Consider the following 18,035-nt stretch of genomic DNA (forward strand, 5'->3'; position numbering starts at 1 on the left):
CAATCAATTGGTGAGGAAAGACAAACAGCCTTGGCAGTATTTGTCCAGCCATGAGTAGTCACTTTATTATTTTCTATACCCTTTGGTATGTTTTATATTATTAATTCCCTCTATATTACACATTGGTTTTCCTGAAATATACATATATATATATATAATATTCATAATATATCTTTTAAATAAATAATTGGAAGTTAAAAGTGTTAATATTTTGATTTGTTTTAAAAATTATGACTCTGTTTTTAAACCAGAGAAGCTTTCTGGCAACGTCATCTGGAAATAAAACTGCACTTGCCAGCTGCCTGTAAATTATACTGCTCATTTTCTCTATCTTTCAGACTTGTAATCAGAGACAGATCTGGACATGTGAGTTTTAGTTTTCCAACCGTGCACTTATAATTACCACCAAAATAGTTATGCTCTCTGATGGGCTCCAAATGCATTGCCTAAAGCTTATTGCTTAGTGGGTTTACTTTCTAAATTGTTTGCTTCAACTGATCCTCTATAAGTCAGAGACACAGGGATCTAAAAGATGAAATAACCAACAATTACCTGCTTGAGTACTTCCCAGGCCAAGCCAATCAGTGCCTCACTCTCTCTTTCTGTCTCTGGCTTTTCTCCTTCATTTTCTCTCTCTCTATCTCTTCTTTTCTTAACATAGAAAAGGGAATGAAGAAACAGAAACTGTGCAGCCCTGGTCTTCCTGGGATCCTTTCCACAATTCAATCATTAGCTCATCTGCCTTGTATTTGACCATTAGGACTCTAGGAGCAAACTGATTACTAGATGCTTCCTGTATGCTCGAGTCAGGATCTAGCCAAAATGGAATCATAATTCACAGCAAATTTACAGGAATAAAAGCTGTAATTTTTCCTATCAGATGTCCTATAAATTGCATTTTATTTTCCCAGTAGAATTATACAGGTTGAGCTTTATGATTATCGTTTTTAACTGGTTTGAGTACATTATGTTTTAATAAGTCATTTGGTCATTAGCAGCCCATACCTTGTGAACGAAGCCACATGGTGAAACAGGTTATGCAAACCTAATTAGCACTACTGGGAGTCTGAGGATGCGTAATTGACTCTCTTGACGCCTCAGTGTAGCACTGTTATGCGGCATTTTTCTATGATGAGGGGGGAAAAGTAACTTATATATTTTACACTTTTCCGTAATTAGGAAAATGGCAGCAGGGGTCAATTTTAAGACATCTGAATTCATTACACATTTCTCAATTAATTTTAAGGAAGCAGTTTATGATATATGCAAACATTTACCTGTTTTTACAACTGTGTTTGTAAAATTGTGTAGCTATGTTTGGAATTTTTTTTTTTTTTTTTTGAGACAGAGTTTCGCTCTTGTTACCCAGGCTGGAGTGCAACGGCATGATCTCGGCTTACCGCAAGCTCTACTTCCTGGGTTCAAGTAATTCTCCTTCCTCAGTCTCCCAAGTAGCTGGGACTACAGGCGTGCGCCACCATGCCCAGCTAATTTTTGTATTTTTAGTAGAGACCGGGTTTCACCTTGTTGACCAAGATGGTCTCAATATCTTGAACTCATGATCCACCCGCCTCAGCCTCCCAAAATGCTGGGATTGTAGGTGTGAGCCACCACACCTGGCCTGTTAGGAATATTTTTTAAAAATTGAGAGAACTTGAATATCCAAAAATGAGGGCTTTATTGAGTAAAGTATGACATATTCATGTAATGGAACATCCTTTTAAAATAATGTTTTAAAATAATATTTACTGGCAAAGAAATAGATTTATAATATATTGATAAATAAAAGAAGCATGATGTCTTTTTATGTTTATGAATGACAATAACATGAAATCTGAAAAATATACAATGAGATGAAGATAACAGTGATTACCTCCAGGCTGTTGTTGGTATAAGTGACTTTTAAATTCTATTTTACTTATCTATATCTTTCAGTTATTTCCTAGCAATCATATATTCATGTATGTGTAATAAAAATAAAACAAAGAAATCTACTGGATATAAATCCACTTAAATTAAAATATGGAAGGGGATAGTCAAACAGAAATAAAGTTTTGATTTTTAAAGATGGAATAGCACTTCAGAATGTAAAACTTCAACTTTCTTCCTGCATTAGGTACATGACAAAAGGGATTGCTGGTGATATGATTCAGCTGTGTCCTCCCTCAAATCTCATCTTGAATTGTAGTTCCCATAATCCCCATGTGTCATGGGAGGGTTCTAGTGAGAGGTAATTGAATCATGGGGGCAGTTACCCTCATGCTGTTCTCATGATAGTGAGGGAGTTCTCATGAGTTCTGATTGTTTTAAAAGGGGCTCTTCCCACTTTGCTTTGCAGGTCTCCTAGCTGCCATGTGAAGAAGGATGTGCCTGTTTCCCTTTCCGCCATTACTGTCAGTTTCCTGAGGCCTTCCAGGCCATGCTGAACTACGAGTCAATTAAACCTCTTTCCTCTATAAATTACCCAGTCTCAGATATGTCTTTACTAGCAGCATGAGGAAAGACTAATACAACTGGTATCAAGAAGCAAAATTACTAGAAAATTTTGTGTCAGCCATTTCCAAAAGTAAGATTTACAAGACAGTACCAGCTAAAGTAGGGACTAGAAGAGATTAGTCAAATCAAGCAGCTACTAATTAATTCAAGGGCCAAATCTCCTTATTATTCTGATTTACCAGCCATACAGATAAGGCACACTCAAAGAACTTCATAAATTGTGACAGTTGTTAACAATAGGATTGGACACTTGGGAATGCCCAAGGTAAAGATGAAGCCTCCAGTCTAAGAAAAAATAATGATATTCCTCTTAATATAGAATTATTTTTATGGGTTTTCACTTCCTTAAAGAGTACATGGCTTTAGGCAATGCACTTTGATGCATGTGGTAAAAATAACCGTTGTAATTTTTTTTTCTTGGACTAGCTGGTTCTCCCACTGAAAAGAGATGAGGAATTTTTAAAAATATATAGTGGTTTGAATTCAAAATGGGTTCACATTTATAAAAATGAGATTTGTCTTTCTTCTAACTTTATTATATTAGTAACATGTCATCTAGGTGCCTTGGGATAGTGGTAAACTCTACAGATATAAATACATGAAGGATTATGATAAATATATTCTTAAAATCTGAGCATTTTCCATCAGTTTTTGCATTTGGTACTATAGCAGTCTCTGAAAGATCTCTAAGCTTTAATTGTTCACTTACTTTGGCTGAGTGAATTTTTGAAATTCACTTTGTGCTTTTGAAAACATCAATATGATACTGTCTCGATGCCAAACTACCTATACTTAAAAACATAACTGACACTCCATTATTAAAATAGAAATTCTTAACTTTATGGCGAGACTGCAGATTTACTCACACAACATTCAGATGTGTAAAACAAACACAAACAAAAAAAAAAACCTCTTTTATTTTCTATTAACTGATCTGGTCTTACTTAATATACCTTATCCTGAGAGGTATCAGAAGGAAAAGAATCTGGTAACTCAAAAGATGGAGAGATTTGGGTGCATGCCCATTTAAGCAGTCTCTAAGCAACTTGGGCTTTTTAAATGAGCCAGGAAAATGCCAGATCAGAGTTCTGTCCTCTCTCTTATCCTTTCTCCTAGGTGACAATGAAGTTTATGAGAGAAATGGAGATAACACATGATCTCATGCTGCTGGTGGACAGAGAAATAACTGTTTGAAACCCCACAGGGTTTTGTGGGTCCTGGCTGGCCTGTGCATGAAGTGGTTGTTCTGGGACCCTCCCAGTAGGGATCATAAAGTGCTACTGATCTCATCATCCTTCTTTTCTGCTAGCCTTGACTACACCAAATCCCCAGGCATCCTGCCCTCTTTGCTCCATGCTAGGCTCTCCAGGTCTCCCAGTTCACCTTGTATCCTCAATATCAAAATACCAGGCCAAGCATGGTAGCTCACGCCTGTAATTCCAACACTTTGGGAGGCCAAGGCAGGTGGATAACCTGAGGTCAGGAGTTCAAGACCAACCTGGGAAACTTGGTGAAACCCCACTTCTACTAAAAATATAAAACTTAGGCCAGGCCAGCTGTTGGGTACCTATAGTCCCAGCTACTCGGGAGGCTGAGGCAGGAGAATTGCTTGAACTTGGAAGGTGGAGGTTGCAGTGAGCTGAGATTCCACCACTGCACTCCAGCCTGGGTGACAGAATGAGACTCTGTCTCAAAAATAATAATAATAATAATAATAATAATCAAAATAACATAAAGATACGCCTCTGTCTCCTTTATGTCACATTCCCCGCTCCAAGTAAACAGATGCCTTATGCTGGTATATACACATTGTGCCATGAAAAGGAAAAGAGAAAAAGATGCATTCATGTTTTTCAGATTGGAATATCTGCTTGCTGCTAGTCTATTACTCTGGTCTTATCTGGCAGCATATAATTCTAGCCATACAGGTGTTTTATCAGTGTCATTCAAACTTTCACTTCCTGCCATGATAGAATAACACAGACTTAATTTACCCTGCAATGTGAAATAACCACAAAAGTGGATAAGACATGAAACAATGGCTTGTAGACACTGGTAGCACAGGACTGCAATTCCCAAGACAAGGAAAGCAAACAAGGTGAGCCCTGCAATTGGATCAGCTCACTGCCTAAAGAGTTTCCAGGCTGCAGTACAGGGAGGGTGCAATAGTTTGAATGTGTGCTTTCCAAAATATAGGTGATAACACTTACTGGCCAATGTGAGAGTATTAAAAGGCAGAGCTTTCAACAAGAAATTAGGCATGAGAGCTCCTCCCTTAACGAGTGGGACTATGGTCCTTATAAAAGATGCTTCACACTTGCCCCTCCACCTTCTACCATGCATGTGTGAAGACAGTTTTCCTCTCCAGAGAACGTGTTGATAAAGCACTGTCTTGGAAGCCGAGAGCATCCCTCACCAATTATACCTGATAGTGCCTTGATATTGGGTGTTTCAGCTTTCAGAATTGTGAGAAAATTAATTTTTTCTTCTTTATAAATTACCCAGTCTCTTGCATTTTCTTGTAGAGGCACAAAATAGAAAAAGATGAAGAACCCAGAAGAAGTCCATTGACTTCCCTGAGTTGAGGTGTTGGAGCTAAGAGTTCAAGGAGGCCAAGGAAGCAAGAGTTCACAGGGCAGTCAAAGTTGTCAGAATCAAAATGGAGTCATTTGTGTCATGCCGTGACAAAATGGAGCTGGGGAAGGCCATGAAGGGAGGGTTCTCAAGCATGTTGGCCTGATAACAAAAATATCAAAACAGATTGCAAAAACCACAACCTTGCACAAAGGTCACAATAACCTTGTTCAGTAAATGCTTCTGCAAGGATATCTGCCTAGCAATTTCCTGTTTAACATTGGACTGATTTTCCCTTATTATTGATCTTGGCAGCTAAGGATGATTGATTAAAAAAAAAAACCTGATTTTCCCTTATTATTGATCTTGGTAGCTAAGGATGATTGATTAAAAAAAAAAAAAAAAACCTAGGTAATCTTCCTCATTTGCCTTTAAAAACTTCTCATTGCCTCAACCTCTTTGAATATACACATAATTTACATGGTATGCATATTCCCATCGCAATGCTACTTCTGAGTAAATACTATTTTCTTTTATAGTCTCCCTGACTGTTTGTTTTTTAGTTGGAGAGGGCAGAGTACTGCAGAGGAGAAAATTACGGAGAAAGAAAGCCCAGAGATCTGCAGAGGGTTCCCTTTGAGTATTCAGCCAAATATTGATAAGGATATGCATGTGAGCAAATTTTCCAAGGCTGGAAAAAGAAACACCCAAGGAGCAGAGGAGACAACCCCTAGGGCTCACCCAGAGCTGGGGATAGCTTGTGTGCCCACCAGTGAGAATGGAAGGCTTCTTAATTCAAGGAGCATTGGACAGAATACTAAAAACAATACTTCCTTACTAAATGGGCAAAATTGGCTACTAAAGGCTGCTCTGGTCCCACTTAACAAGTCTTAAGAATAACAACAACATAACGAAGCAAATTGTTTCTAAGTACTTTAACAGCATCCTAGGACAAAATTCAAGAATATGTATACAGATAAAAAAAAAATCCAACTCCCAAAAAGGTAAAATTCACATTTTCTAGCATGCAGTTAAGATTTACCATAGTTATAAAGAAGCAGGAATATAGAGCCCATATGAAGAGAAAAATCAATCAATAGAAACAGACCTGGCGATAATACAGATTTAGTAGACTAAGAACATGAAATCAGTTAGTATAACTATATGTCATATATTCAAGAAGCTTTGAGCATGCAAAGACATGGGAGATAATGAAAAAGTACTCAAATCAAACTTGAAGAGCTTAAAAATACAATGTCTGAGTATCATCTGAACACAAGTCCTCAACATATACTGTTGTCTCTGCCTGGAACACTCTTCCTCTTCCACTTCATTTACTAAAAGTAAACCTTCAGATTTCATCTCTATCATCATTCTAACAAGGAAAATTTGCCTGGTCTGCAAGTTATATCACATCCCTTGCTAAATGATGGTATAGTTGCAAATACCATTCATTTACTGTCCTTATCACAAATATAATTTTGCATTATTTGTATAATCTGTGTCTCTATCAGTATTCAAAGCACCATTGTGACACAACTCATGTTCGGTTTTCTTCACTACTGTCTAGTGCCTAGCACAGTGCTTGTAAATCCAAAATTGCAGACAGTTTTAAATTTGTCAGCTCAACTCTATGAGTCTTGATATTTCAAATTAGGAACATCTGTATATAAAAAGAAATAAACGTAGTCAGCCTCTAGGATGCAGGGAACCAACAGGTTTCCCCTCTCAATAGCTCTTTTTCTTAAGAAAACACAATGATTTTGCATTTCTTCAGCTGCAGTACCCAAGGGATACACAGAATTATACCTTTGGTTCTGAGGCAGACAGCCCTAGTCTTTAATCCTATTTAATCCTATATTTAAATTTTAATTTAATCTTTTACATTGTGGGGAAGGATTAATGGTATTAAACGCCTTCTATGTTCCTATATTACTGATTTGCACTTGGGAGTTTTCTGAAATATTAGAAACACCTGCTACAATTAAATAAGCTGGAGATAAATGCAAGTGTTACAGAATGTCAAAGAGAAAGTTCTGTTTAATAGTTAAAAAAGAAATTACTTCCAGTTGGTTTGTCTTGAACAAAACCATTGAAACAAAAAAACTTTTAACAATATATCAATGGATACTTTCAAGTAGCAGATCCTGTTTTCCTCCTTTGATTCCAACTAGGACCTCAGATGGTGCAGCAGAGCTGCTGGTGAGGACTGTACAATGCACTATTTGCAGCAATGAAAATGACTGATTATATTCCTAATGACTGAGTGTCATAGAAGCTGCAATCTTGGAAACATCACTGCACAGAGAGGAAGGTGATATAGGAAGTTGGGCCAGTTTCTTGCTCTTATACTGCATCTTTGAGTGATTGCTTTCTTGGAAAATAATTTTGGTAGGCCAGATTATTGTCAAACGCTAATTTTTGAAGGGAATATTCAAATGTTTTATTATCACGTGTTGCATATTCAAATAGAACAAGCCTAATTGATTTTAAGGTGCGTTTTCCTTTGAGATAATGCAGTAGCCGTCAATGTTGAATCTTTAAAATGTAGCAGAAAGATTCAAATGCTTAAATATTTAAAAGTTAAACACATGAATTGGAAGTTTAAAAATATGTTTAAATTGGGCCAAGATAATGTTCTATGTAGTCCTAGGTGTGCCCTAAGTGAAAAGGGCATTGGTTAGCACCCTAAAATTATTCAAGTGGCCACCTTGTCCTCTTACAATAGGCCAGTTGCTCTAATTTGTCTCTTTTGAAAAATTATAGACCTCCCAGCTAGAAAGATGTGTCAGCCTCCTCCTCTCATAGACTGAGAGAGTCTATGACTGTCAGAATACACCTTTTAGATCTTTCTCACACTTGGAAGATAAAATTGTGGATATATGAACAGTTAAAGTGTAGTGTGGTATATGCTGTGTAAAACCTTTGTATTAGCTGGGTAGGCTGTTATGTTAAAATAGCAAACATCACACATCATTTCCACCCATAACCGTTGACCAAAACTAATCACAAGGTCTTGCATAATTGCAAGGAGATTGAGAAATATGAACAGCAATGTCGTGTTCAGTGAACACCACTATCTTTTTTTTCTCTTGAGACAGAGTCTCGCTACTCTGTCGCCCAGGCTGGAATGCGGCGATGCGATCTTAGCTCACTGCAACCTCCGCCTCCCAGTTTCATGCGATTCTCCTGCCTCAGCCTCCTGAGTACCTGAGACTATAGGTGTGCGCCACCACCCCCAGCTAATATTTGTATTTTTAGTAGAGACGGGGTTTCACCATGTTGACCAGGATGGTCTCTATCTCTTGACCTCGTGATCCATCCCCCTCAGCCTTCCAAAGGGCTGAAATTACAGGCATGAGCCACCGCGTGGCCTAACACCATCTTTAGCACAAACATTAACTCTCTCTTTAAGACATGAGACTTGGAAAGAGGAATGCCAGCATTTAAGCATGCCTGTGTGTGTGTGTAACTGTTCATTTGCTCCTCTTGAATCACTCTTTTATGATGTCACAGAAACCAGGGGCAAGGTCTCATCAGAAAAGAATAGTGCCTCGATCATACTTATTGAAAGGAATCTTGAAATATTTGGATATTATTTTCTTTTAAATTCATAATTTTGAAAGAAAAAAAAACTAAGCTCAAAATAAATAATCACACTTTACCTTATTTTTTAAACCTTCCCTTCTATAAATACATGTTTTTACAGAAAATAGACTCAAAAATTCTCTGTCAATCATGCAAGTACACACGCATATTATTCAAAAATCCCTCCTTGGATAATTGGAAGCCCCTTTTCCATAAGAATTTTAGTAAATGGGAAAAGATATATCTACATTTTTTACTTATTTCTGATATCAGCTTTTTCTGGGGGAGGAGAAACAGCTTGTATATTTTCCTACCAGAATCTAAAAAACAAACTGGAACGTTTATCTATTCAAAAATTCCAAATAAAATTACTTTCATGACTCTCTTGCTGTTTTCACTCTAGTTAATCCTATGGATTTTTCTCGAATCATCTTTTAGTCAGACTCACATTTCTTTCCAATTCCCTGCATGTATTAACAGTTCAATGTTAAAAATAAGATACTCTTCATTTTCAAGTAAAATACAATAGCCTCAAACTCCTCAGGGCATTTTAATGAAGATTCCATGAGTAACTGCCCCTAAGTTTCCCACAACACAGGAAGAGAGAGCTTGTGTGTTTGCTCTCTCTTTGAATGTATTCTAGAGAATACATTCAAAACAGAAATGCAATGACCTCTCCCCTGCCGCACCTGCTCCATAAAGACAAAGTGTATGGAAAAGAATGAGTAGATTACCTATTACCAGACCCCATATCTAGAGACTAGAGACAAGCTTCACAAAGGATTTCCTTTAACCAATAGGAGAAGAGGGCGAAGACAGACTTAGAAAGAATGTATCCAGTCGAGATAGAAATAGTCTATCAAAAACAGACCATTAGCCCAATAGTAATTATCTTGGAAAAACAAGAACAAAAAAGCATTAGGGTTCCTTCAGGCAACTTGGACCTGACATTGACATTGAAAGACGAGTTCTGAATTTTAGGACTGACCTATAGGAGGAACAACTTGGACTCCTGTGTTCATCTGTACCCTCCTCACTCATTACAAAATTACTTGGATGACCTTCTCTCACTTCATGTAGGTAGGTTTTACCATATGAGATACATGTGAAAGCTTTTATGTAGGTAGCTTAGAACTTGTACTTTGTCAATGAAAAGTTTTCAAGTTAATGGGCTTCATTCATTAAGAAGTCCTATTTCAGAAGGAACACTCAACCTAAATGATAGGTTTCCAAGAACAGTAAATTAAATTAAATTTTCCCAAACTGGCACTGTTATGGATAGAATGGTGTCCCCTTAAAATTCATATTTTGAAGTCCTAATTCCCAGTACCTCACAATGTGACCGTATTTGGAAATAGTGTGGTTGCAGATATAACTGCTTAAGATGAAATCACAATGGAGGAGAGTAGGCCTCTCATCCAGTGTTCTTACAAAAAGTGGAAATTTGGACACAGACATACATGCAGGGAGAATGCCATATGAAGATGAAGGCAGACATGGGTGATGCTTCCATAAGCTAAAGATTGTAGGGAAACCACCAGAAGCTAGGAGACAGGCACGAAAGATTCTCCATAACCTTCAGAAGGAACCAACCTTGCCCAAACCTTCGTCTGAGACATCCCAGATCTGGACCTCTGAAACAATAAACTGCCACTGTTTAACCCATCCAGTCTGTAGTAGTTTGTTAAGGCAGCCCTGCAAAGCAAATACAGGCATTGAGAACAAACATGCTTTACCTCATCAGCACTCATAGGCTAAGTGCATGTCTTCACAGAAACCCAGAACATCAACAACATTTTTCAAAACAGGCTGGGCGCAGTGGCTCGTGTCTGCAATCCCAGCACTTTGGAAAGCTGAGGTAGGTAGATCACGAGGTCAGGAGTTCAGAACCAGCATGGCCAACATGGTTGGTGAAACCTCGTCTCTATTAAAGATACGAAAATTATCCAGGCATGGTGGTACACGCCTGTAATCCCAGCAACTTGGGAGAGTGAGGCAGAAGAATTGCTTGAACCTGGGAGGTGGAGGCTGCAGTGAGCCCAGATGGCGCCACTGCACCCCAGCCTGGGCCACAAGAGCGAGACTCCATCCCCCAAAAAAAGGCCATAATTTAAATATTGTCATTATCCTGTGTTATCCACAGTATCATCGATTTTCATCATAGAGTGCAGCCACCACAGTTAATAGTCAAAAGAAAATAGAAAACCACTGGATTTCCTTAGTCTCATAATACATCTTACTATAGATTTTCTCATATCAGTATCATATCCTAGAGAACTAACAAGAATGTCATAAAAAAAGACAATTTTCTGAGATGTCATTTTCAAAAAGAAAATCACTTAATTAAAGGAAAACTGAAAGAGTCTTAGGAAAAAAGAGATTGTGCCCATGTTTACTTCACTAGGCCCTTACATCTTTCCACATATTTTTCTGCACCACTGACCTTAGCCTCAGTAGGGAACAGATTTCTTCTCTTATTCATTCACCCACCTTTACTCTGCTTTCATTCAAAACTGTATCAACTTTCTCCCTACTTCACTCTTCCCACATTTTCTTCATCTTCCTCCCATGACTCTGTTAGACACAATGCTGGAGACACAGCTGCCATAACTTCAGTAGAAGTTAAAGTGTGTGCAGAGTGGCTGTGGGGTTAGTTGTGCTGATCCCATTTAGCTACTGGTTAGAGGAAGTGATGATGTATTTTTAAGGCTTGGTTTCTGGCAGCAAACTTCAGTAGAAAACCCTTGCCGGACTTGGAGGCCTAGGGAGCAGCATGAGTCCAAAAGCCAGGCTTTGAGCAAGCCATGGAAGATTGCAATGAGACCAAAAAGGATGATGATGAGAAGTGGAAGGGTGAGGAATGAAGGGGATTAAAGATGTGAATACCAGTAATAACAGTAATAATAATGATGATACTAAAATTCGTGAACACTCATATGCTAAGTGCATATCTTCCTAAGAACACAGGTCATCAACAAATACTTTTAAAACAATGGCAATATTTTTTAAATACTTACCTATAATTTTCAAAAAATGGTTTGAATGTGAACAACAGATTATTTTATCTTGCTGATTGTTCAATAAGCATGTGCTGAACAATGTTTTTTAAATATTAAATTTCTCTAGAAATATCTTTTTTAAAAAATCTACTCATTGGACAAAATGGTTTAAAATTCCAGGGATTATCCTATTATTATATTTTTGCATGAGATACTTTGGTGTGCTTCTTCATGATAATACAAACAGGATACTGAAGCCATCATCTCATTGTCAAAAATTTATTTCAAATTATTTAACTGGAAGACACAGAAGTTGGTGGTACGGTTTCTGGAAGTTACAGTCTATCAACCTCTGCCTCTTCCAGGCACTCCGAATTATGTCAGAATTCTCTCACCACAGTGATGTTGTGGTTGACAACTGTGCTCACAAGGATCCGGACTAACTAGGGACATCTGGCAAAGTGGGTGTTTGACCAAGCTGAGAATTCCAGGAGAATTACTGAGAAAGAGTGAATGAAGTGTTCATTAATTCAGGCAGCATTTATCAGTCACCAACTTTCTGGAAGACTCTCTGTTATGCCTAGCCCTTGAATAACTGACACCGTGTTGGAGAATTATGACCTAGAAGGGAAGGGTTTTGAGCCCTAGGGTACCATTCCAATAAGCCCTTGAAAATAGTTCTAAAAAAAACAATGTTGATTTTTCTACTAAGGGGCCAGGATTTTGTATTTTGATTTTTAAATTTCTTTCTCTCTCTCTCTCTCTCTCTCTCTCTCTCTCTCTCTCTCTGTTGCCCAGGCTGGAGTATGCTGGTACAATCTCAGCTCACTGAAGCCTCAACCTCTGGGGCTTGAGTAATCCTCTCACTTTAGCCTCCCAAGCAGCTGGGACTACAGTACATCACCACCTGTGGCTAATTTTTGTATTATTTGGTAGAGACGTGGTGTCAGAGAGGTTCACCATGTTGCCCAGGCTGATCTCAAACTTCTGGTCTAAAGCTATCTGCCCACCTCAGCTCCCAGAGCCACTGCACCCAGCTATTTCAATTTCTCGTAATTGAAGAAAGTTAATTAGAAATTATCTAGAAAAAAATTAAGCTAATTTTCTGGATATATTATCCCTCTTTATTTTTTTCTTGGCAAACACATAGCTCTTATTATATGTCAAGCACTGTTATAGTAACTTTTTAAAAATTAACTCATAATTTATTATAACACTATAATGCATGTATTATTGTTATGTACCCCATTTTATAGACGAGGACATTGAGATTCAGAACTGGTAAGTAACCTGCCCAGGTTTACATAGCTAGCAAGCGGGTGATCTTTTAGCAAGGTGATAAAAAGACAAAATAAATTATATAGAAATAAAAAGAAAAATAAATGATATTCCCTGTCCAGTGACTAAATTAAATCAGAGCAGGATTCCTTAAAAATTGATAATACCAGCTCAGTGAGACCAGGAGAGTAAGTCCTGGTGTTCTATCACACAATAGAGTGACCACAGCAAATAACAACATAGTATACACTTCATGACAGCTAGAAGAGAAGGAAGATTCTAACCCTATTATCACCACAAGGAAACAATCAATGTCTAAAGTGGTAGATATTGTCATTACCCTGATTTGGTCATTATATAATATATTGAAACATCACATTGTACCCCATGAATATGTGTAATTATTATGTGTCAATAATATATTTTAAAAATTAAGAAAATAAAATAAATGGAATGATACATTTAAAAATCTTGAAGTTTGTACTTTAAGTGAGTGAATTGTGTGGTATGGAAGTAATATCACAATAAAACTGCTGTAAATGAAATAAAATTTCAATTCCATACTAATTCAGACAAAAGACAGCTAAGAATATGCGTAGCTGAAAAAAAAAATGTGGTCAGATAAAATATTCCCAAAGAAAACTGGGCTATCCTTCATCACCTTCAGACTGGGTAAAAAGCAATTAATCTAGGTGAATCTTTACTGGATGTATTTAAGTGTTTGGACTATGCAGCCTCTTTTGGGTAAAACATTTCATCACAAGCTCAAGTGATAAACACTACTGAGCTTTAGTATCCTCTCTTAAAAAATGGTAATAATGACAGTACTTACCTCATAAGCTTCTCTCATATGGTGGTATGGTGTCCAGATAGGATTTTTGAGTACTGGAAAGCAAATGCTCATGAATCAGTACACCCCTCAAAGTGGTCCGTATGCTTTGCTGTGAATAAAAGCCATAGAGAGAGAGAAGACTTCAATATGCACACAATTTAAAAGTAAATGCAAGCGTGTAAACCAGTCAACACACCCATGGAGAGCCAAAGACAGTTTCCTTAACTTCCTCAGCCCATCAAAAAAGGTTACTTTTCTTAGGTTAACAAATGTGCTTCCTTATTTCTCTGATATCGGAGGTTTTAAAAATGTCAAATCTCTGTGTAACAATGCAATATGAGACAAAGTCCTATTCAGTTTGGAGAATTTTATGAAACTCATTTATGTACTGACCTCCTGGTAAGTAACTTCCGGGATCAGAGATCAGGCTACAGAATAGAGGAACAATCAACTGAGGAATCACATCAGTGAGGAAAGCTCAAGCTTTAGACTTTTTATTATGTCTTGGAATAGAAAATCAAAGCCATTCACAAATCTGATTATGATGCATGAATAACATTACAAATTATAATAATCACATATTTTTATAATGTGTTATTGACTGTTGAATAATAATCTACTAGTATCTAATGAATAATTATTGATATTAGCATATATTTGAAATCTATGATATGATAATAGTAATCTGTATGATTACAAAGCTTGGTAATAAATAAGCTCTAATTAGCAAGCTTCCCTTTGAGAGTTCTTAATTCCATTCACTTAGTATAGTTTAGGAGGAGAGGCTATAAACGAAATCTTCTAAGGGAACAATTAGAGACTCCTTTGAGCTCACACCAAAGTGAATTTAGTCTAGACCAAGAAACCTCAAGAATTATTGAATGAACTGATTCAACTGACAACCCGTGGATTCACAGGATTCCACAAGTTCATGGAAATACATTTTTAATGTCATGAGGCTGAGACTGCAAATCAATCTTACCACTGGCTATGCAGAACAACCAATTCATGAATTTCAGGTGGGATGTCTACCTTCTTTCTTGTGAATCCTTCTGCTACCTATTCCTGGTTCAACTTTATGTCCTCAGAGGGATTCCACTTTTCTTCATGATGCTTGTCCTCCAGTGATTTCAAATTCTAGGAGAGTAAAGACAATCTTGTTCACTAACAAACCTAAATTTTTTTGTTGTTGTTTTGTTTTGTTTTGAGATGGAGTTTTCGCTCTTCTTACCCAGGCTGGAGTGCAATGGCACGATCTCGGCTCACCGCAACCTCCACCTCCTGGGTTCAGGCAATTCTCCTGCCTCAGCTTCCTGAGTATCTGGGATTACAGGCACGCGCCACCATGCCCAGCTGATTTTTTGTATTTTTAGTAGAGACAGGGTTTCACCATGTTGACCAGGATGGTCTCAATCTTTTGACTTCGTGATCCACCTGCCTCGGCCTCCCAAAGTGCTGGGATTACAGGCATGAGCCACCGTGTCCAGCCCAAACCTAAGTTTTTATCATACTGCCTCACACAAAGCATACATATAATGACTAAACATATAAATTCACATACAAACACATATATAGATGTACGTATGTGCCTTGTGTATCTATGTGTATTGAGACACAGGGGGATAGTACAATGGCTAGAAAGGGAGAAAGTAAGCTGACTTACCTATTATAGAGGCCAATAAGAATGAGAAAATACCCTATGTTTAAGTGCATCTCAAAAATCTCATGTGCATAAAAAAAAATCATTGCAGAATCTTGCTACATTGCAAGTCTCTGTTCAGTAGGCCTAGGCCAGAAACTGTGATTGAGATTTTGTAGATCTAAGTAGCTCCTAGATAAGGCCAGTGCTGCTGCTCCTCTGATCACACTCCTAATGGCAAAGCCTCAGGTAACCTGGACCCAGGTGCTGGCCAAAAATTACTACTTTAGCAACCAATGCCTCAAAAAACATGCACTATGTAAAAGACAATAAGTTACTTCATGACATATACTATGCTAAGTACCTTCAACAAATTTTCCCATTTGATCGCTGCTGCAGCCTAGTAAATAGTAGTATACACATTTAATAATGTAGCCACAAGGAAACTGAGATATAAAGAAGCTATATGGCTTTCACATCTCATATCTAGCAGGCATTCTGCCCCCAACTCCTTTCTTTTAAAAATCTTTTGGTGAAAGAATTTTAGAAGAAAATGAGTCTCTGGTGTCAGGTTTTGTCTGATGTGTCGTGGCTAGAATGGTTTATTCCTAGTAAATGCCAAGCTAGTAGAAAAGCCCATTTTAGAAGGTTGAGAAGTCACAATTCATATGAAGAGAAACTAGGGAGAGGAAGAGAGAAAAATAACAACAAACAAAATAACAATCCTGGAAAATCCATAAGGGTCACATTCCTCAGAATCCCATACATCAGTAGGCAGGTATGAAAGTGGTTTGTGCAGGTAGATAGGTTGCTGTTATTTTCTTCTAAAGTTTAAGTTGTCCAGATTCAGATGGAGGGGCTTTAAGAAAGCACACCTATGTTCTTGGTGATTTCAAAATAGGAAACATGCAGGGGAAAGGGAAAAGAAAGAAGTAGAAAAATTGAAAACACTATTTTGGAGACTTGTAGTCAGAAAAAATTAGAATTCATTCCAAACTGTTCAAAATAATAAAAACTGAAAAACATTAGGCAAGACTAGAATCCAACAACAGGTGTACGATAGTTTTTAAAACATAATTTTTCTCTCTCCAGTTTCCCATGTTTACTAAAAACAAATCATGGTAGAACCCACTTGTTTTATTATACCTGGCCAGATTATTTGTATAAAGTGCAGCAAGAATAATTATTTCTCATATAGGCTTGTTAATTTAGTTTTGACTGGCCAGGCACAGTGGTTCATGCTTGTAATCCCAGCACTTTGGGAGGCCAAGGTGAACAGATTACCTGAGATCAGGAGTTCAAGACCAGCCTGGCCAACATGGTAAAACCCCATCTCTACTAAAAATGCAAAAATAGCTGTGTATGATGGTGGGTGCCTGTAGTCACAGCTACTTGGGAGGCTGAGGCAGGAGACTCACTTGAACCCAGGAGGCAGAGGTTGCAGTGAGCCAAGATTGCTCCATTGCACTCCAGCCTGGGTGACAAGGGTGAACTTCCATCTCAAAAATAATAATAATAAATAAATACAAATTGGCTTTGATGGAAGTTTGTTCCATAGAAGGAATCTCAGATAAGATTTATGTAAAGCCACGCCCAGCCATCATGTGTGTACCATCAAATATGTGTGAGTTGGGTGAATTCTTCTCTTCTTGAGGTCCCAAGATAATTTGGGGTTCCTGGGTCTGTCAGAAAGTGATGTTCTTTACTTATCACAGGTCAGGAACTCTGTACAGGGACCATGTAGACAAGGTATGGGGCCAGTTTTCTCAAGAGGTTTTTATTGGTTATATAAGTCAAGTTTGATTCCTTAAAGGAAGACACTCCATTCCAGTCAAAGCCTTGGTAAAATATCCAGTTTCTCTAATTGTGTCCTGTTACAAATGAAAACAGATTCTTCTTGCACTTATGCAAATAACTATATTGCCATAAATTAAGAATACTCATAAATAGTTTCCAAATTCTGGAGAAATCAGATAGAGAGAAACAAATATGCTCCAAATTTTGTTCATAGGAGTATACTTAATTGTTAAAAACTGTTGGTAGCTCAAAAGACTGTTTCCTTGACTCTGAAAAACAAAACAAAGAACTAGTAACATTTTAAGCAAAAAGTCAAAACAATTACTTTGGTCATCTATTAGTTCAGTCCATGCAGTTAATTCCTGTTCTGCTTGATATTTATGAACATTTCAGCTCTCCATGAGTCCTGAGTTTTTCCTCTATTCCGATGTCATAGTGTCCAAAGTTATCAGAAAACTGCATTCAAGAGCGCCTGTTGGAGTTTTATAGCTGATTATACTATTGAGGATGCTTGCCCATAACACAGCCTCAGGAGGTCATGATGACATGTGCCCACTGTGGTCAGGGCACAGCTTGGTTTTATACATTTTAGGAAGACATGAGATATTAATCAATGCAGGTAAGATGTACATCGGTTCTCTCTGGAAAGGCTGGACAACTCAAACAGGGAGGGAGCTTCCAGGTCACAGGTAGGTGAGAGACAAATGGTTGCATCTTTTGAGTTTTTGATTAGCCTTTTCAAAGGAGACAATCAGATAAGCATTTATCTCAGTGAGCAGAGGGATGACTTTGAATAGAACTGGAGGCAGATTTGCCCTAAGTAGTTCCCAGC

The 18,035-nt window shown here is 37.7% G+C and overlaps 1 long non-coding RNA gene across 4 annotated transcripts in view; it reads right to left on the reverse strand.

The window, feature by feature from the left end:
• The window catches only part of LOC144581708 (uncharacterized), a 187,696-nt gene that overhangs the window by 116,556 nt on the left and 53,105 nt on the right, over positions 1-18,035 (reverse strand). For all 4 annotated transcript variants that reach the window (XR_013532799.1, XR_013532802.1, XR_013532801.1 and 1 more), the window contains 2 exons: positions 14,750-14,904; positions 13,768-13,876 (listed from right to left, as the gene is read on the reverse strand). This is a non-coding gene — a long non-coding RNA (uncharacterized LOC144581708). The remainder of the gene's footprint in view (positions 1-13,767; positions 13,877-14,749; positions 14,905-18,035) is intronic.

The sequence above is a fragment of the Callithrix jacchus genome, chromosome 3, assembly GCF_049354715.1.
Source record: "Callithrix jacchus isolate 240 chromosome 3, calJac240_pri, whole genome shotgun sequence".
Lineage (NCBI taxonomy): Eukaryota > Metazoa > Chordata > Mammalia > Primates > Cebidae > Callithrix > Callithrix jacchus.